General features: G+C 45.4%; 1 long non-coding RNA gene across 1 annotated transcript; it reads left to right on the plus strand.

Annotated features, from left to right (window-relative positions):
* Positions 1-720: 720 nt before the first annotated feature.
* Positions 721-18,271, plus strand: LOC141952089 (uncharacterized). Its single transcript, XR_012631545.1, has 2 exons — positions 721-799; positions 17,408-18,271. It is a non-coding gene; the product is annotated as an uncharacterized LOC141952089 (long non-coding RNA).
* Positions 18,272-20,535: the final 2,264 nt, after the last annotated feature.

Below are 20,535 nucleotides of genomic sequence, written 5' to 3' on the forward strand. Positions count from 1 at the left end.
GGGGCTGGGGCGGGGAGGCGGCCGCAGGGTCCCTCTCCGAACCCCTTTCCCGTGCTCCCTCCTCACTCGCAGCAGGTAACGGAGGGGCTCGGGCTTCTTTGGCCGTTGGAACCGTACGGGGTGTTTTCGCTCCCGCCCTCCCCGCGCACGAAGTTCCCGCAGGAGCGGGCTCGGGCTCGGCGGTGCCGAGTCACGATGCGCGTCGGGGCCCGGCCCGGGGGCTGCGGGCCCGGTCCGAGGTGCGGGGCTGGCTCCGGGAGCCGGGGCCGGCCGCCTCGCCCCGCCGCGGGCCGGGCCAGCTCGCCAGTCCGGGGCGGGGGCGGCGCGGATCGCTGCCTCCCCCGGCCGGGGGCGGTGGCTGCCGCCGAGGGGGTGGCCCCGCTCCGGCGGGGTCCCCGGTGGCCCCGGGGCGGGGGCTCTGCGCTGGCGGTGGGCACCGGCCAGAGAGAGGAGTTCAATTAAAAAATAGTAACGAGAAATCGCGCAGCCTGCGCCTGATGGGCGAGTTGAGGGCTGGGTCTTTGCGGGCGAGATGAGAGGTTTGTGTCTTCAACTGGCCTACAAAGTCCCAGTTCTCGGCTCCCAGGACCTGCCGGGCTCGCAGCGGGCGAAGACGGAGCGCGGCGGCGCCGCCGCCGCCCGGGGCCGCTCCCGCGGGGTCTGGCCCGGCCCGGGGGGCACCGGCGGGCGTTGCTGGGGCGGCCCTTGCCGCCGCGTTCCCGGCGCCGGGGCCGGCGGGTGCCCCCGGCTCGCCGCGGGCGTGCCGTAGGGAGAGGACGGAGCTGGTTCTCCGCGAACCGTAAGTGCATTTTGTTTTCTTCCACCTCTGAAGGGGCCTCGAACGTGCGCGTCTTACCGGTGCTGGCGGCCATCCCCGCGGCTTCCCCGCGGGCCCCGACGTGCCCGGCCCGGCCGACTCCGGGCTGGTAGGACGCTGCGCCCGGGCCCAGCCCCGGCAGGGAGCGAGCGCCCGGGTTTCGCTCCTGAGAGGCCATGTGCATCCTTCTGACCGCTTTCGCTTTTAGAAAACACATCTGTTTTCTTTTTTCTTTTTTTTTTTTTTTTTTTTTTTAAATACATCTAGTCACTTACATACCAAGTGGCCTCGCTCCCGGTAATTCTCACCCCCCACCCTTCCGATGTTCCTTATTATTTGTCTTTGATTTCGATTCGGCACACTGGTGTGTGCTTCTTTGGGCACAGTGTATGTACAACTCTGTGCGTATCTTTTTGCTTATACAGCATCGTATTTATAAATTCTGTGCCCTCCTGTGTTATGTTACCTTACATTTTAAGTTCTTAGATTAGAATTGCTTTGAGGGTCCTCATAATTTTTTTGATTTATGCAGCGATGTTTTTACTTCTTTCTTGTAAAGTCAGTAATATTGACCTAGAATAAGGAAAAAGGCCAAGTAGCAACAGTATTTTCATGGCTAAGGTCTATAAAAGCAAATGGAAAATTAAAATCTTCCCATGTATTTTTTTGAGGCACTTAAAATTTAATTCTCTCTCTGATACAGCGTTGCAGGAGTCTACATTCTGCTTGTCTGTACACAGACATTTACACACTCCACACAACTTTTATGCTCTGATCCCGTGAGATTTTTGCAAACAAACCCTGTTTTCAGTGCTATATTCTGTAGCATTTGCCCATAAAAATAACAATATTTACTTAGTGTTTCACAATTAGGAAAAATTTGCAAATGGTATCACAGACCTCTGCATACCTTTTTCTTCAGCCTTCTAGATCCAAACACTTGTGCGCAGTATACTAAAATGTATATTAATAGCTATTCCTCTGACATGCGTCGGGGCATGCAGACCTTGATATATCAGAATTATTCCTGTGTGCAGTCCCTTAGTTGCCTTTTTGACCTGGGGGACAGTGGGCACAGTTGGGTCTGCGTTGGGCCTGTTCTCTTTCATTTGTAAGTACTGGTTGGGAGCTTTCTTTGAAACCAAAATTTAAAGGAAAATTTTTTGCACGTTTCTTTTCCCCATATGCCCATTTTTCCAAAGAGCTTGTGTCTAGTGGCCACAAAAAGGGAAAGTATGTGAAAGGAAGGAGTAAAGGCAAAACTACCGTTACCCTTTTAGGAGAGAGCGCTGTTAGAGACCGTTCTGCTGGCCTGTTTGCAGCCTCCTTCTCCCTGCAGATCTGTAGCTCTTAATGAAATTAATCTGCAGTGAAATCACAGAAATCTGATTCCAATCATCCACCCTGGAACAAGATGGAGCTACAAGAAGACGAGCATAGTGTAAAAATACTTTAAGCACGCAGAGCTGTATCATTAACATTAAAACCTGATGGTGTGAAAGGGGGGAACGGGGAATAGATTTCTGTGCCTCTCTAGCATGCTCTTTCCAACTTCTTGTGCAACTTCTTAGGTATCACTGGCAAGCAGCAATTTTTGTTGAGGTTGTGTGTTGCTCTTCGGGCTCCTGGACTAGCTGGTAGGCTAAACTGAAGTTCCTTTCATAGGAGATTTTCTTAATTGTGGTTTGCTTTGTAAAGCTGGTAAACTGCTGGGTTTAGCTTTTGTCAGGTTTAATTTAATCTGGAAATTTTTTTCCCAGCAATAATTGTTTTTTCCTGCCTTTAATTAACTCTGGCAAGTTTCGTCCCCCCAAAACCTATTTTGGAGTACTCTATAGCATAATTTGAGTTACTGTCTTTTGATTTGAGTGCATCATTCATGATTCAGTCAAAGCCTGGCTTCTGTAGGGAGTGAGTGCTCAGCGTTTTAGGGTCATCAGGACTTGTTAAATGTGTACATTTGAGCTTCCAACTTCCTAGTCACTTTTAGAAACTTTATTTTTTTTTCTTAACGGCATTTACCAAGGTGAAAGGACACATTTTTTTCAAGCAGCATTTGTCTGTTTGAACTAGCATGGATGTAGTTGTTTATAGCTGCTAGAACTCTGTTGACAGACTTGCTGATACTTGGGATGTATTTTTTCTCCATTCATCTACATTATTAGCGATTATTTAGATCATAGCTGCACACACTGCATTGACAGGCACTTTCCAACTTCTGTTTGTGCCCCAAAGAACATACAGTGCAGTGCAGATGTATTTCTCAGCATCTGTTTTACACTGTTGAGTTTAAACATTCTCTCTGAATTAAAGTTCAGGCTGGAAGGGAACATTCCCTCATGCCCCAAATGACTTTTTGTGGGTCGAATTACAAAGTAAAAATATTTTATTTTATTTTTAAATAATATTGCTCTGAAGGCTGGGTTGGGGGTAGGCCACGGTTTAGCACTTTCCAAATGCTAAAGAAGATGGTTCAAGCTTCTGCTGCAAGTTGTGGACAAGCTCTTAAATTACTGTTTTAGCTCTGAAGCTTTCATAATGTCCTTTGCTCTCTGGGATGGAGACTCAATTATCCCCCCCTTCCCTGGTTAATAATGGGGCTTTGTTTTATTTTCACTTCTAAACTTTATGCCTCTCTTGCTAATCTTTCTGTGTGTACAAATATGCTTTCTTCATCAGTCAGACTTGGCAATACTTAGGCCACACTAAACTAGTTCTGGGCAGTACAGCAAGGCTCTCTATTTATCAGGGCCTTTCTGGGGAAGTTTATTACACTGTAGGAGTGACATTTTCAGCCTTCTGAAAGAGTTGGTAAATATTTGGCAGGTTCTACTCCTTCAACAAAAAAAGGGCCATATTTTATCTGTGATAAGGCCTGAAAGAAAACTATCTAGGCATTAAGGGCTTGAGTTGTTGGGCAGAAGGGTGGGGTTCGTGCAGGATATTCTTTGAATTGCACTGAGTGAAGTCAAATGTTTGCCTGCAATTTAGGAACCGCTGTTCCTCTATGTTTGCAAATAGAGACCTTCAAGCCAGGGTTGTATTTTAAGTTGCAGGAGGGCAAGTCTGTGGTGTCTGGGTTACAAGTATATGTAATCAGGGGCAGGTTAGATTCAGACCGTGCCCAGTATCGGCTCCGTTGTTCCATACAGACCTTTCACGGAGGCCTGGACATGCTCATGTTAGAGCCTGGCACCCTTAGCGAGGAATAAATTTCGTAAGAGTGAAGCATCCAGCATGCACCCAGTTTGCAGATGCTTTCCCCTCCGCTCTTGGCCCCATCCGGAGATGGCAAATCCTGAGCTCGGGGTGTGCTCTGTGCCAGCTCTCGCTGCAGGCCAGCTCTTAAGCACACAGAGGCAAACCAGACGTGGAAGAGAATGTGTTTTTCGCTTTCCACTGCTGGCCTGCTTGACAAAATCCTTCCAGCTCCTGCTGATTTCATTACTTCCCTTCCTGGAGACCCCAAAAATGGGACATCCCAGAGGAGAGAGGAGGGCAGGAGAGCCTAGAAGAAGCTGCAGGGTGGCTTGTGCTGGCCCGCAGGTGGGGACACCCCTCTGAGGCTTCAACCCCTTCTGCAGTCCGAGTGATGTCCCTGTAAAATGAGAAAGATTGGTGGCATCTTCGTGGCTTTCACAAGGCAGAGTGCTGTCTCCCTTTGCTGAGCATGGTCTTTGCTTGGTAGAGGGGTTTCTGCTTGGGTTCGATTGCTTTGGGGGAGCAAGTGAGTAGGGGGGAGTGTGCATGTGGTGGTATTAACAGGAGGATTACAACTGCTAGGATCCCAAAGAGGGGAGTGTCTGATGCTGGGGTGGGGAAACCCTTCCTTGATGAGGGCAGAATAGGTCTTTGAAATCCCATTGCCAGTCTGAACATTCGCATGAACCTTCGTGTGAGCCAGCAACAGTGTGGAAAAGAAATCATGTGGCTGCAGACTGAATGAAGGCAATGAGCCAGGGGTGATGCTGGTCCGGAGACGACTTCCTCTTCCCTGCCTAACCGATGGACTGCGGCTTCATGGTGTATTTCTTTAGCACTGAATAACTAAAATATTTCCAAGACTTGGTAGATTTGGTTTTGTACAGACTGCTTGGATTTTATTTGGTCTTAGTGGCCTATCGGTTTAGGAGGATCAGGCTGTTGGTTTTTTCCCTTCTGTGGCAGCAGGCAATGGGCCTTTGTTCTTCCTCTCCTTTGGCAGAAAGTCCTTCACGGTGTCCTGAATGTCCACGTGGGTGGATGATGTGCCCACATTCCATGGCATCATGCAGGATTTCAGTATTTTTCCCAATACAGATCCGTTAGTGACACCATTTATAGGTCCAGGACTGGAGTCTTGACTCTTAGATTGTTCTTGCTAGTGCTGTCTTTCATTATTATTATTTCAATTGCAAAGCGTCCCATCTGACCATGGCTTTGGAGTCTTGCTCAGACAGTTACAGTACGGTACTCTGACAGTTGCAGGGCAGATGACAGACCACGGAGGAATGCATGCTCCTTCGGGCGTTATTTCGAGGAGCAAACGTTACCCTGAACTGTCCGATCTGGTGAAAGGGTCAGTCTTGTACAGCTGGAGGTAGGGCAGGGACTCTTCCCGTCCTTTTCCTGGTGAAGTCTTGATTAAATGAAATAGTGACATACCAGTTCTTACAGCTGTTTTGAATCTCTATAAATGCACTTTTTTTTTTTTTTTTCAGTTCTAAGTATGGAATTTCCTCAAACTATAAAATTTGAAAGCAGGTTTCATTCAGCAAGATCTCTTTGCCTGATAACTTTTAAAATATGGTAAGGAACACAATTTAAAACACTTAAATTTAATTCAATCAGCAGCCTGTAGGAACTAATCTACAAGTGGCCCAAAGGCCTGCTAAAATTAGTAATGGTTTTATGTTTTTGGAAAAAAACTCTTTAGGAGTGGCTCTGTTGTTTTACAAAGAGCAGGGCTTTTGAATGCGATACTGTCAATAGGGTTAAATTCAAATATGCAAGTGCAGTAGTTTAAGGAATAAATTCCAGAAGCTATTTAACGCTCAGCTTCGTTACAGAGTGACGATCAGGTTGGGTTAGGCAGAACTGCCGTATGCTGAAACATCTGGAATAATATCACATTTCCCCAAAACGGAATTTTCTGTAAGAGCAGCAGCAATTGCTGATATTTGAGAGGGTGGAGCTAGCAGCAACCTACAAATGCTGGAAAATGAATTAAGAATTTATAGAGTGAAATATTGAGACTTTGTCAGGAATCGTGATTTTTGATTATGATCTCTTGTTTAAAACATCAGCTAATTCTGAGAACTGGGACTTTCCAGGCTGCGGTGATTGGTGGGACAGTTTACGCTGGGGCCAGAAGCTCAACTCCTTGGCACTTGGCTTTTTAGTCTTTTGATGAATTCCAGTGAAACAAGTTGTGGCAAACTGATTTGGAGCTTTGGAGCCAGAATATGCATGAAAAATCTTGTATGAAAAGAGAGATTGTTTCATAAAGAAGAATTTGAATGTAGTTCAGTTAAAATATGCTTGATTTAAAACTGTAAATGCTATTTTGATATTTTATGAAAGATAAAAGTTTCCTCAATTCTAGCATTACGGGTGTATTTTACACCTGAAGGATACTATAAAAGTAGACTTGAAGTCTCAGCTGCATTTTAAATGTCTTTTATTACAAAATCTGCTTTGACTACAAAGATATTTTGTATAATTGTGACTTCATCTGTTAATTTTGAAGGAAATATTTATGGAGGAGGAAAACATTCCCATGCAAATATAACAGTTGTACAGAACAAGAAGCAGAAAGGTGCTTAATCACAAACAAGCTCACACATTTTAATTTACCTTGGACCATAAAACCAAATAATGTAATTTGTGAAAAAACTTAGATATTTACAGTATCCCTTTTTTTCATTATGGATTATTCAGCAGTACAGTTAATGGTGTTTTATGTCTAGCTTTTAATATATTGAGTGTCTGTTTCACATGAACTACTGTATGCACTCAAAAAACAGCTTGAATCTACATTTTAGAAACAAGGGTTTCTTTTAAACGATTGCACTGAACAATGAAATTCGCTGTGTAACTTAAACTGAATTTCTTAAATCTGAGTTAGTGAAGAACTTAATCCAAAATAGATTGTAACAAAGGAGCAGAACTTCACTGAATCACTTCACAAGGTTTGTTAGCTGCGACTCAAAAAGTGCTACACTGAGATTAGAATTACATTATTCCAAGTCCCAGCCTAAATTTAGCTCCAGGATTCACATACTGGACTCGCTTCATTGGAAGAGTTTGTTTCAGTTGTAGCATATTTGAGCTAGTTTTGCATCTCCTTGGGGAATAAATCATAGCGTGAATGAGAACATTCACACACATTTATGACATTAATGCTATATGCATTCAGAGGTTTTGCATGCATTCAGCCTTTAAAACTCACACTATCTCTAGCATCCTTCCAGGACTTTATTTAATTTCTGTATCAATGGCCATTAAGGGCAGTGAGACACAATTAAACATTTTTTTCCTGATAGTGTTTCTTTGCAGACATCTTTGCAAACATATTAATAAGCTTCTCGCTTCAGAATTTCCACTGGAGTGAACTCTCTTCCCCCCAACCCAGCCCCCTGTGAGTAACTGCACTTGTATAGCGAGTTGTTTCACATAAAAATGTAATAAATCCAGAGTAAGGAAAATGCTTATGAGCCAGTTTAAGGTGTTATGTAATACAAGTTACATAAAGTTTTGGATGTCTTCATACTTTTAAGATATTATTGCCTTCAAAAAGAACACAAACTGTAGTTTCATTTCAGAACATCTGATAGGAGTTTAATCTTAAAACATAAATTGGGTTTGTAGATTGTCTACATCACAGAATGAATTTACAGCTCTCCAAAGAAACAGCAGGTGTGCCCACTGCTAAATAAAACACCTCTGGTAAGCCAGTGGAGATATCCTGATCTGCACCAGCTCAGGATTTGTCCTGTACTCTAATTTTGGTGACTGGTAATGTTCTTGGATGAACAGCCATGAACACCTCGTATCATTTTAGAGCAGTATGTTCATAAATGTTTGGAAATTCTGTAACTTTCAAACCTTTTCTAATTTTGAAGTGCATTTTCCAAATGGAAATATAACTAGCTAGCTATCAGTGTTACATTAATGCTGAATTATGGTCAGTTGCTTGCAGGCAGCAAGCACAGGTTTAAGTGTTTAAAAATACATATAATGAGGCTGTTGCAAAGCACAGTAAGCTCTGCTGCAAGTTGCTGTAAATGGGCATGAGTGTTGACTGCAGTGGCGTTGCACTGATTTACTTCCGCTGAAGCCCTGAGCTGATGGGCTACAAGCATGGGCAGTGCTTTAGGGACCCGGCTCCTGCAGCCAGGATCTCACTGAGGAGGGAGGATTTGCAGGAGCGCTACCTGCACCGCTCTGGCATGTGGCCTGTGCAGCACACAGGAGATGGATGGGATCAACATGGTGACTGAGCTCTTCCTCTCTTCTCTCCTTTCCCCCTCAAGTAAATCCACACCTGCAAGGAAACACTTTAGTCCGGGTGAAAGAAATGTAGTACATCCCAATACAGCTTCCAGAAATAATCTCCCACCAGAATGATTTCCACAGCAACTAAAGATGTGGCCAAATACTTTTTTTTTTTTTTTAATGAAATTTGCTACAACTTCACTATTCCAGGCATGGTTTTGAATGTAAGCAGCACTGCTGAGCTATAACCTGACAGCCAGGAAGGAAAACTGAGAATAAAAGCGAAACTGAGTACATTGATTATGGTGGCTGACCTGAAGTCAAATGAAAAAGAACACCAGGCAGCAGGGAGCGGGCAGAAAAGGCGCTGGGTTAACACACTCAGCATATTCTTGCCAGCCAGTCCTGGTGCCTTCTGCTTACAGTCTGTAATGTCCGTAGTGTGTTAGGGCCAAAGGAAAAATACCTGCGTACACCCACAGAAAGTCCAGCTCTGATGAACCGGAATCTTCTTAACCACAGCAGGGGTAGGAGCAAGGCCTCGTGTTCATTAATAGTATTTTTAAAGGGACAGAATTTCCCCCTTTCCCGAGCATTTCTTGTGCACCCCATACAGTATGGAATAGCAATCATAAACCTGGACACTGGTAGAGCTTTAACATTTTCATTAAAATATCTCATTAAAAGTATCTGGCAAAACAATTCGTAATTCACCTAAGATGGAGTTCAGTTAACTTTATGGGTCTAAAAAGTGGGTCCTTGGTCTGGGCTCCCTCTCGAGGCAGAGGGAAGGGGAGATGGCTCCAGGGTCAGTGTGTGTCACCGGGCTAGTCTGACACTTGAGAGTGGGAGGTAGCACCCTCTGCAGTACCACTCTTATACTGCTCATCAGAGGAAGTTTGTACAATCAACTTCTAGCTACAGATGCTAAGACTTACAGCTCCCCATGCAACTTATGCAAATGGAAAAGCTTTTAACCACGTATTTCACTTCACTCTTAGATGTGCTTGATGGCTTTGGTATCAGGGGTCTAAAACCTGTAGGTATGAAGCTGCTCCTGTAACACGTCAGTGGCGGTCAGGCACTGAACGCCAGCAGGCACTGGTGCGTGCCTACACAGTTCAGCTCTTCTGAACATTGCTGTGACTTTCAATCTATATGGCAAGTGAACAGGGTTTCTCTAGCCTATTCTTATGGCTCTAAACTATCAGTAATCTTAAGGACACTAGCTCAACTTCATGTTGCCAAATCATGTCTAGTGTAATGACATTCAGCAAGTGAGGGGGGTGGTGCTGTGACTTTTACTGCTGTAAGGATCTTCTGGATATATCGGGTTAGACCCTAAACCAGTGGACGTTCCCAGCGGTTATTGAACCTGTATCTGGCAATCTGGTCCCTTTAGAAAAACGTTTCTGAAGTAATGCTGCAATGAAAGAAAAAGTCATGTAAATTCTCCCAAACCTACAGCATTAAGGCTAGGTTCCCTGGTAATACAGACTTCATGTTTCTGTGGAAGATTTTACTGCATTTTGTACAAAAAATAAAAGCTGTAAACTTACAACAAAAGACCAACATCTTAAGCAGAGCGCAACATAGTTTAAAAGCTGGAGGTCACCATATTAGTGCCGTAAGAAGAGTGAGGGCACCCGGGCTCGGCCAGCCGTCTCTCTGGGGACCGTCGTTCTTTTTCCTCTTCTCTGTTGTGCCCCAGTATCCAAAATAGGCACTTTTCATGAATGTCCTGGCAATAAACAGCATGTGATGGGATTAGTTAGGAGGAGCAGCCAAAACGTTTATCAATTATTGTATCTGTTTTCTTCCTCAAAGAAAGCTTCCTTCAGAGGCACATGCCTCCTCTCTTGTAATCAAATCCTCTGTGCTTTCAGTTGGTTGTTGAAAATTGATTTGCACATGCTTTGCTCTAATTGAAGTCTCTTGGCTTGTCAATATTAAATGATTTTCCTGGGTGAATTTGGGCATGGGTGTTCCCTGACTGCGATGCTCCAGCTGGCAGTGCACACGGGTCACACGCCTGCCTCGAGAAGTGGCTCTTGTCTGCTGCATTCAACCTCCCTGAGCGAGGATTTCCTTGGTCATAAAAGAGCCAGTTGTGTCTTAAAAAAAAAAAAAATGGAACTTTCCCAGTCTCCTCTGCTTGCTCCTCCCTGGGGAATGGATACAAGTTGACCTTCCTGAAATTATTATGAACTAGGAATAAGCCTTTGCTGGAAAGGTGGGAAAGCGCAGTGAAAAAAATCCCCAGGATCATGTACACTGTGGCTAATGAAATGTGAATTTACGTGACCACCCATAGCTGATGCACATTTTATGCTTGAGTTCTTCCATGCGATGAGTCCACTGCTAGCAGGGGCAATAGTTTTAATGATATGCATCATATTTTTTTAGGACTTTGTACACTGCTCATACGTGAGGGAACTAATCCCTGAAGTGTGCAAATGAAATGAATATAAGTTCTTACCTGAAGCCTTATTCAGGCAAAGTAAAAACTAAGCCCAATGCTTTTTAAAAGCTTGTGAATGATAATAATTAGCTCATGTTTTAATGCTAATACATTCTGATAATATATATACTATTGTAATACCCATAATGAGTATTGGTGGGAACATGGGGAGAAGAGGTACAAAAGTTGTAATTTAAAAAAAAGTCAGAAACCAGATTTTGTGTGAATCCTTTGGAGTGTATGACCACAGGAATATTCTTATATTCTTTCCACTTACTGAGCCTCAAAGAACTGGAAAAAGGGGAGCACCAGGATACTGATAGATCCACTTAAAGCTCCAGGTCAGTAGCATGCTTAAGCACATGCTTAACTTTAAGCATATGATTAATCACATCCCTGGTCCATGCAGTAATTAAACATGTGCTTATGTACTTTGTACAGCGCAGTACCAGCCTGCAGGCGTTCTCTAAATACTGGTGTGCCTGAGAAAGTGGTGAATCAGAAAGTGATTTTTGGCTGGAGTTTGGAAATGAGCTTAAAAGAGTTAGCTAGGCACCCAGGACTCATTATATTTGAATAGCTATGGAAAAGCTGGTCTTGTTAGCAGAACCATGAAGTAGCAAGGTGTGGTCATTTACTTTATGGTAATGCCTTAGTTTTGTTTAAAGTAAAATTTAAAATCCCTTTTGCTTGGCAATTTCCTGCTGCTCCCCTATAACTCTTTGCTTTCCTTAATGCTGGCCAGACCAGATTCTGTTCCAGCAAAGCCCAAGCTGGGCAGTCCTGGCTGACAGCTTCTCTCTTAACTCGCTGGTCAGAGTTTAGGTAGATTCAGAATTGGAGGCAGCACTGGCAGGTTGATGCCAGTGGCACGGCTGCTTCTGCTGTTGGTGATCAGTCCAGGCGCAGCTCTGCGGTAACGTGCTGCTCTGGGACGCGGCAGGCATCCGCGCGCTGCTGCCTGCTAGCCGTACACCCACCAACCCGCCCGGGTTTCTCCAGCACTCCTGTGCCGGGGGCCATACCCTTGGCTTACAGCTGCACTAGTAAACCCAACAGCTGATGGCTGTGTGCTGAGCGTGGTCCTGGGCAGAACTTTGGCCTGGGACTTTTCCAACCAGTCCTGTATATGGTCTGAAAGTCAGCGTGAGCAAGGGACCATTATCAATAGGCTCTTTGGATGTGGCCTCCCTTCTTTTGGTGGCTACGAGACTTTAATAGGACAGCTGTGGCCAGACTGGGCTGGTTGGCTGTGCCCTGGCTAATTTGCTAGCAGTCATGTAGCCTCTTCTAGCCAGAGCTCCTCCCCTGGTGTTTTTCTCCTGGCGTTCTCCCTTCCTGTCCCTTTCCTTGTGCCAGCCAGTTTCATACATTAGTCGTCACACCAGCAAGCTCCCTTCTGAGTTGCTCAGGGTGTGTTTTGCTAACATGCTTGTTTGGCTGTGCGATGTGACCAGGCAGCACTGCCATCCTCCTCTTTGCCAGCCTGAGCCAGATAATGGTCTCTTGCCACTCAAGGTGGGTGTAATGTGGCAGCCTCTAGAACACTTTTTGATGACTAATTGTTTTATTTTACATAATTTTAAAAGTCAGTTAGCTGCTTTAACTTCCTTGTTCTCCAAGGCCTCTGCATATAAATGCTAGTGAGGTCACCACAATGAGGCAAGTCAGTGCAGCATCAAACGTTACTATTTGAACTATTTGCTCCTACATATCTGAATGGTGGGAGGCTCGTTTTCAAAGCAGCCTCCATGGAAAGTCTGCGTAATGTGTTTGATTATCCAACCTTGTCATTCTCAAAGGGACCCAGTCAAGATTAACAGGGCCTAAATGTACCATCTTCTAAAAATAACTCTGGCTTTCCAGCTCCTCTGCTGATGGTGGTGGTGGGAGGGAGGGGGAGTGACGCTCCAAACTGAGGATTGCAAAGAAAGTGGAAATGTCAAATGCACATGACCAAACCCCCGCCATGTCAGCCCCGGAGGATGGGTGCTCTTCCTTTAGTGCTCAAGTGCTCCTTCACTTTCGGGTCCCAGTGCAGTGCACCCTCCTGTGCATTGGCTCTTCCAGGGGACGATGCTGGAGCCGTGAGGACAGGGAGCTCGGCACTCCGTGCAGAGGCTGGGCGGCTCTCGCTGCTGGAGACGGCAGCAATGGGGATGTCATTTGTTCCTTGGCAAAGTGAGAGACTTGCTGAATTTTCCTAATGTGTGTATTTTTATTTTCTTGTTTTCTTGCGGGTGAGGGAGACTAATGAACCCAGCTAACATTGGCACTCCTGGAGCACGCTTGGGCCTGCACAAAGGATGGCCCAATCACAGTCATAGTTTATGCTGGCAGGACCCCAGGCCAGTAACTGCTGCTCTTAGTAACTTGTTCACAGTTGACGGCATTTCCCAAACGCCGGGTGCAATTGTGCTGTGCTGCAGTCTCTCTCGGGGCAGGACATGCCTTCGTTCTCCTGCACTGCGCACTTAATATTTTCTTGCGGATGTCTCATGTAATTTTCAAGATGGCCTGATCTTGGGGGAGAAAAATATGAGACAAGCCTCTTTTCAGAAAGTAAACCACATATAAGTGGTTTTTGGAAGCTGCTTTGCCAGTGTTTCTCCAAAGCAGCTCATTAATTTCAGGGCCACACTGGTATCAGTTATTTTCTTGCTGTCGTGTCCAGTGGCTCGTGCACCTGGAGTCGGCTCCAGGTTTGGGAACTGTACAGTGTGCAGGGTCCTCGGAGCCCTGGTGTGTTTTAAGCTGCTCTGAGGGCAGCCCTTCTGTCTTTTTCAAGCTACGCAGAGCCAACGCTGCTGCCATCTAAAACCAGAGGCTGAAGGTCTTGTCTGGGCAGAGCAGGATCGGCAGCTGTTGTTAAAAGGGCCAGAATCTCTCCTGTGAGTGGGTGTTATTCATTTGGTCATACCAGTCCATTCCAGCTGAGGATCTGTCTCTTTGTTTTGTGTATAGGACAATTTGTTTTCAATTTTTGTTTCTGAAAGGAAACTGTCAAGACAAAATTCACACTTAAAAAAATTAAGGGAAACAGCCCTTTGTCCATTTCTAACAATCCCCTTCGATGACTAAAGCTGGAAGAATTCTAGAGACTGCAGTCATTTTCTACCTTCAGTTTGGGTTTGTGCTGTTCTTGCATTTTCTGAGTTTCAAATCCAATGCACCAAAAAGACTTCAGTCCCAAATCACCGTGATAATATCTGTGTAACCTAGAGATCTGTGCTGTGATGATAAAAATCTGATTGTGCTTTATCTAGAAGTGGAACTGGGGCAGCAGGGAGCCCAGAGCAGCTTGGGCAGTATTCCTCTCTTCTAGTACGCACAGCCTCGTGCTGGCTTTACAGTCCGAGAAGCACCATGTAAAGCCTCGGTGAAGGGAGCAGCACATACCTGTCCTTACTGGAATCTGCCAGCAACCCGATGCGAGTAAAATAAAATTGGCGGTGAGATACCCGGGCTGAAAATTGCAAGGGCTCCCATTACCTGCTTTTGTGTACCCTGGGTGTGCTCTATGTGATTGTGGTGGGGTCCTGGCTGCTGGGGAGCTTGTGGTCTCCGTGGGGCTGGAGCTCATCAGATTTTCTTCCACGTTAGTACAACAGCAAGTGCTGCAGGGTCCTGGTCCTTGCCTGGGGCTCCGTCCTACTATAAAGAGTTTTTTATTGTTAATCCAAGAAAAAAAGAAAAAAAACAACTTTAAAAAATAATAACAGCATGCATCTCATTTTCATTTTAGTCCTAAAAACTACTTGATGCTCATTACAAAGGAATTGATTCCTTAAATGAATGAAGCAGCCGTGAGTGCTGCTTTCAGTGTGGGACTGCTGACGCTCTGACTCATGCTTTGCTTCTTGCAGGCTCTGGCTTTTATGCTTCATTTAGGACACCAACGTCATTAGCATTCAGAGGGCTGCTGCTTTTTTTTATTATTATACTGCTGTTGTAATTTTTTCAAAGATGCAAATAATATTTGGAGCAGAATCATGGCTCATGTTTTATTACCAAATCAGTGCATAGGGTTTGCTTTTGACTTGCAAGCCTTAGAAGAAGTTCTAAATGAAAATAAGGGGTGGCTTTGTACAGTAATGAGAGGGTCTCAGGGGTGTTTTGGATGCCAGGTTGCCTGCTACTGCGGAGCGTCATGCCCTGTTAGGACGGGTGAGGATATTTGTCTTGTGTTGCACATGGCTGGGATCTTTGTGACTGCCCCAAGCCTTGGCATTTCCACTGCCTGCAGAGCGGCCACGCCAGCCTGTGTGCGTGTCCCTGGAGATGGCATGTTTGAACTGCAGCAACTCCAAACAAGATGCTGCTCTGTGCGGCTGAATGTGACAGCTTGGCCTCTTTGTTTTGGAGCTGAATGTTAACACACCGGTTGAGGCCAGCAAGTGCTTGGGCCCAGGCAGGGAGAGGGGGAGCTGTGCTCCTGGACATCACTGTGCTGCCACTCACATCTTGCCTCGCAGGTTTTCAGAGACACTCAACCACCTGTGTTCTTCCTAGCCTGTAACGGGGAATGGGGGAAAGGGTCCTTTGCTGAAGGGCTTGATGTCTTTACTACAAGGGGGGGGGGGGGGGGAAGAAAGAAGAAAAGTCCTGAGAGTCCTCAGGTGTTCCCTGCTCTGCCACAAAGGCCCTGGAAGCCCTCGAGCGTGTCACAAAGTCCCTCTCAAGGGCCACAGCTTGCAGAGACACTTGCAAGCCCACCATGGGGATGGGGCCCGTCCCAGCACCCTACAGACAGAGAGTTCATGGGGAAACAACAGAGCCGATTGTGGGAATCTGCCTATGGTTTCTGTTGAGTCCACCCCCATCAAAATTCAAATGATGATGAATTAAAAGGAAAGTGTTGCACCTTGCCCTAAGGACATGCTGGGCTGGGCTGGGATTTCCAGGAGGACTTGTGAATGGGGGTTGAAAATTCCCAGCCAACTACTTGGCACCTTTTTAGTAAGAAACCTATAGATCTTTTTCAGCTATTACTTAAGCTGAAAGTTGTTGAGAAATCAGTAGTAATTCCCTAATTAAAATCCCTGCTTTATTAATAAATTAAAAGCAACTGCTTCTGCAGCTGGGCATATGGGTATGACCTGTGTGCTGCAGCTGGGCAGCTCCAGGCACCCCGGGGATGGCAGGTTATGCTGCACGAGTGCAGGATGTGCAGCACTGCCTGCGAAACGGGCTGGTCAGCCCTGGGGTCTCCGCTTCGCCTGGACAAAGCGCCAGGGCTCATCCAATTGCCAATATCATGTGTATTTGCAGGATAATGTGTTATTGCCTTTTGCCCCAATGATGTGGGGTATTTCAGGGCTGCTTGCAGCTAGCTGTGCCAGGCTCTGTTTGATGGCATTTCTGCCGAGTGACAGACGAGCCATCTGGCGTTATGCTGAAATGCAGTGCGGCGTTTGCTTAGGAGGGAGCTTGCAGGGATGACAAAGCAGTTCCACACCTTCCGCTGGCCGTGTCACGGCTGGGCACCGGGGCTGGGGCGGCGACTGGGCACATCAGCAGAGCCGTGTGTGCCAGCATGAGACGGCACAGCCGTGCCGGAGAAAAAGGACCCTGTCAGACCTCTGCCCTCCTAGGGATGGACTGAGCGGCAGCAAGAAAAATGAGGGACTTTCAGGGGCAGCTGTGTTTTACTAACCCAGTCATAATGCCCCTAAAAATCCTTATTGTTCTTGCAATGGTCAACTGTGACCTCCGGCACGGGGAGGCCTGGAAGCAAAGCACTAGCGCTTGGGGCAGGCCTGCCCTTGGGAAGGCTCGCTTGCAAGGCGGAGCAGTGTTTCAGGCTGGGGAAAGAGTTTCTGTTGGAGTGGAGCTGAAGAGATGTGTTGTTGTGAATTGTGGCGTGGAGCATGTACTGTGTGCAAAGCTCAGGGCGTGAGGACTGGAACACAAAGTGGGAGAAACGAAACAAACGGAGTGCTTTCCCTCCCTGTTGTGGCTGTCTTGCATTTCCCCCCACCAGAGTGAAATGCAACCGGAGAGATGCACAACCCAGCCCCAGAGAAAGAGCCAAACCCAAACCACTCCTCCCCCAGCCCCAATTCCCTGTTTTACTCCTCTTTCAGCTAACTGCTCTAAGTCATTGCAGGTCTCTGCTCATCCACAGCACCTTTCTCTGAGCTTTCTTTCTACTCTCATTTTTCAGATCAGACCAGGATGCAAAGAAGCAATTTGTTAAACAGTACCATAATATTCAATTATTTGCCATCTTTATGCATTCTAACACTTAATTTGCATTTCTGAGAGCTGCTGTGTGTTGAGTAAAAGTTTTTATTTTCACTGAACTTTGCAACAATGTTCAAAGCTTTTATCCTGTAATAACTCTACCTAGGTATGGATAGTCAGATTAATCTGGCCCCTTACAACAGCAACAGTCCCTTTCACACTGTCTGGTTGGATTACTCATTACCTTTTTGAAAAGGCTTTGTTTAAGGCTTTTATAATGTTTATCAATTAATTGATATGTTTATCAATTAATTCTGCTTTATATGCCTATGCCAATAGATTAGAAATGCATGCTTTTTTTTTCCACAGTGACTACATAGACTTCCTTTACACATCACTCACCTATTTTTAATTGGGTTATATGGCTCTGGAGCAAGATTTACTCATTTGTTATTTGTTATTCTCAGGAGCATTTCAACTGCTTTTCTTAAAGCTGAATTCTTTGTAAATAAGAAGTGACTAGAAACCCTGAACTGAGTCCCAGGTCTCACTTACTTTGTAAGGCACACTGACGCTACTCCAGTTAAGGTATGGTATGAATGAGGAGCTGTACCAGCTGCTGTGGAATGAGTGTGTTCACATGAAGTCATCCTGCCGTAGCTATTGCAGAATCATCAACTTGGCTGTGAAAGCAAGCCCTAAAAGACAATCCTTGTCCCAGTGACTGTGTGACTAGATAAGATGAGACAATGGGCACCAGAAAGGCACTTTACTATCAGTTAAGGATGGTACTGTTCAACCACCTGGGAACAAAGGAACTTGGGCTGCTCAGGGCCCCACAGGACTGCCTGGGCGCATCCTTACCTGCGGGCCAATTCCAGGAATGTGCCACTTTTGGAACTGTTTGTTTTGGGACTTCCTGCTTTGACACCTCTGATTTCTGAGACTGCCCCATCATAGGAAGCCCCAGACCCTCTGCTCCTCTCCTCAAGGATTTCTTCATCTGGCAACTCCCATTCATCTGATACTGAAATGAGATGGAAGGGCTTGAATGTTTCCTTGGCAAGATGTGTGGATGGAATTAGTTTAATCTGTTCTGATTCTGGTATCTTCCAAGCCAACTGGACTCAATCACCTCAACTGCTAACAGGCTACAGAGCAATGACCTACTACAGTGGAATATTCTTTGTGCTGAAAACAGGAAGATTGGGAATGAGGGTTTGTAACTTTTCTGGATGTGTTTCTGTGTTACAATTTTTACCTTTATTATCACCACCTTACTCAAAATAAGAATATTTATATGTTAAAATAAACACATTTTTGCTCTGAAATACTGGAATATGCCTCCCGAGCTTCTTCCTATCTCAGCTCTGCCACTCTGAAGAGAACCCACTCTTGGATTTTAAAGTCAGAAGGACAAGTCTGAACCTCTAACAGAGGATGTGCACAGAGCAACTCTTGCAATTCATCCTGACGCCAGGGCCCTGATGAATGGATCTTTTTCTTATGTGCTGTGGGAACTCTGCCTATATAAATGTCTGACAAGCTGTTCCAGTGCTTTATAACCTTGTGTCTTGTACCTTATGGCAAGCTGCAAGTTCCCGCTTATGCATCTCGTACGGGCTCTGTGGACGAAACCCTTCATGTATGTGACTGCATGTGGTGAATAGGAGAGCACAGTGGTTTGGTGCTATTTTTACCCTATCTGTTCCCAAAACAGCTCTCCCAGTCACGCCGGTCACACACATCCCCTCCAGTTGCCATCCTGCCTGTCAGAGGTCTGCAGGGACACTTGGTACATGGCCAGGGGCTTATATGCAGGATCCCTTGTGCATGTCCTGCAGGTGGGATCCAGCCCCGCGGGCCCCTCTTTAACACTTTAGGATAGTGTCAGCAGCCCCACCAGTCTGTTTCTCAGTGCCCAGGCCAAGCCACTAAGATTTCAAGAACAAATTTGGCTGGTTTGGGTTTTGTTTTCTTTTGAAAGTTCAGTGTCATTTAGTACCTTCGATTTGGCTTGGAAAAACACAGAAATACCTAAAATAAAGGGGTTTTGAAAAGTAAATGCAGGCAATCATAGTTTTTTTCAGACTCAGTCTCAGGTGATGCCATCAGCTTCTACTGCAGTTAAGCACTGCCCCAGACTTCCTTGAAGCTGCCATTCTTAGTCTATCCTAAGTAGTATGAACACTAAAATAGACCCTACTGAAATAAAACACTCTGGTACTCATATGCACACAATTCCTTCCCTGAAAAATGGATAAAGGCAGATGAACTAAACTTGAGCCACCATTCATGCTACTTTGCACATCCTTGGGAGATGCAGAGCATCTAGACTGGAAATCGACAGCCCACAAAAAATAGACCCGAAGCAGCAAAGAGCAAAGGGTGGGGGGGGGGGGGGGGGAAATCACTTCTCTTCAAGTACAAGCAATTCTATTAATGTTTTTCAAGTACCAGTGTTCCAGGCTGCAAGGAGTTTCTCCCTGCAGGGGACACTTTCTGAACTGCCTTGTAATACTGTCAACTGCTTTCAGTGCACAACTCCTGTCCAGAATAGTGTGGTACATACAATCAAACAGAAATTGCATGTCAGATACATAAATGGAATAAAACCAGTGCAGGAAATAATTTTGCAGGCAAATTTGTTGCTTTCTTTTACTGAAGCACTTCGGTACTTTGCTGTAGATGAATAGCTGCTTCATGGAGGAAATACGGTTATTTAAGCAAACTTTCATCATAACTTAAACATTTAATTTTCAGCCAGGCTGAAGAAAAACCAAGCTCTCAAGGGACCTTCAGCTTTAGCAGGTCATTGGCTTTGTCTTTTTAACTGGACCAGAATCTGCCATGTTTAACTAAGAGAACATTTGCAGGAGTTGGTGGGAAAGAAACAGCAACTTTTCCAGTGAGGTGGCTGGGCCAGCCTTCACAAGAGCTGGACCCTGTTCTGGTGCCCAGTTTGTTCTGCTGGGGGTTAAAAGGTTGATGTTTGGTACTTTTCAAAGAGGAAAACCAAAACAAACCCTCAGCAAAGTGAACAGATTTCCCCGAGTCTCGTTAAGCACACAAACTCATCAGCTGACTTAGGATAGCGTGACTTGTGTGTGCATGCCTTTCTCTGCAACATCAAGTTTGAAAACTTTGTTATGTCATTGGAGCAGGATTTGTCTTCCTAACCTAAAAGCCCAGCAGACAGAAAGTCCTCTCATTACTGAGGCTGATGCTGCTTTATATGCAGCTTTAAAAAAACAGAAGGGGGAAAAAAAAAAAGGACATGCTCTTGCCTGACTATTAAGAATACAAGAAAAAAAGTTTGTGGTATTCCAGGTAAATAATGCTGTCAAGGTGTAAGGAGTTAAATCCCACATTATAGTCGTCAGTAGTCCTCTTGACTGTCTGACATGGTGCCCATGACCTGACAGTGTGACAGACACTGAAGGGATCCTTGATGACTAGTGTACCTGCAAAACTTTCCCTATTTTTTCCAAGTTCGTATTCCTGTACAGTTCACTTATTCTCTCTGTATGTTAACTCAGACTGGTTCTTCAAGCTCAATAGCAGCATGTTCATAGACAAAGAATGCAAACAGAGA

This window comes from Strix uralensis, chromosome 19 (genome assembly GCF_047716275.1).
Source record: "Strix uralensis isolate ZFMK-TIS-50842 chromosome 19, bStrUra1, whole genome shotgun sequence".
Taxonomy (NCBI): domain Eukaryota; kingdom Metazoa; phylum Chordata; class Aves; order Strigiformes; family Strigidae; genus Strix; species Strix uralensis.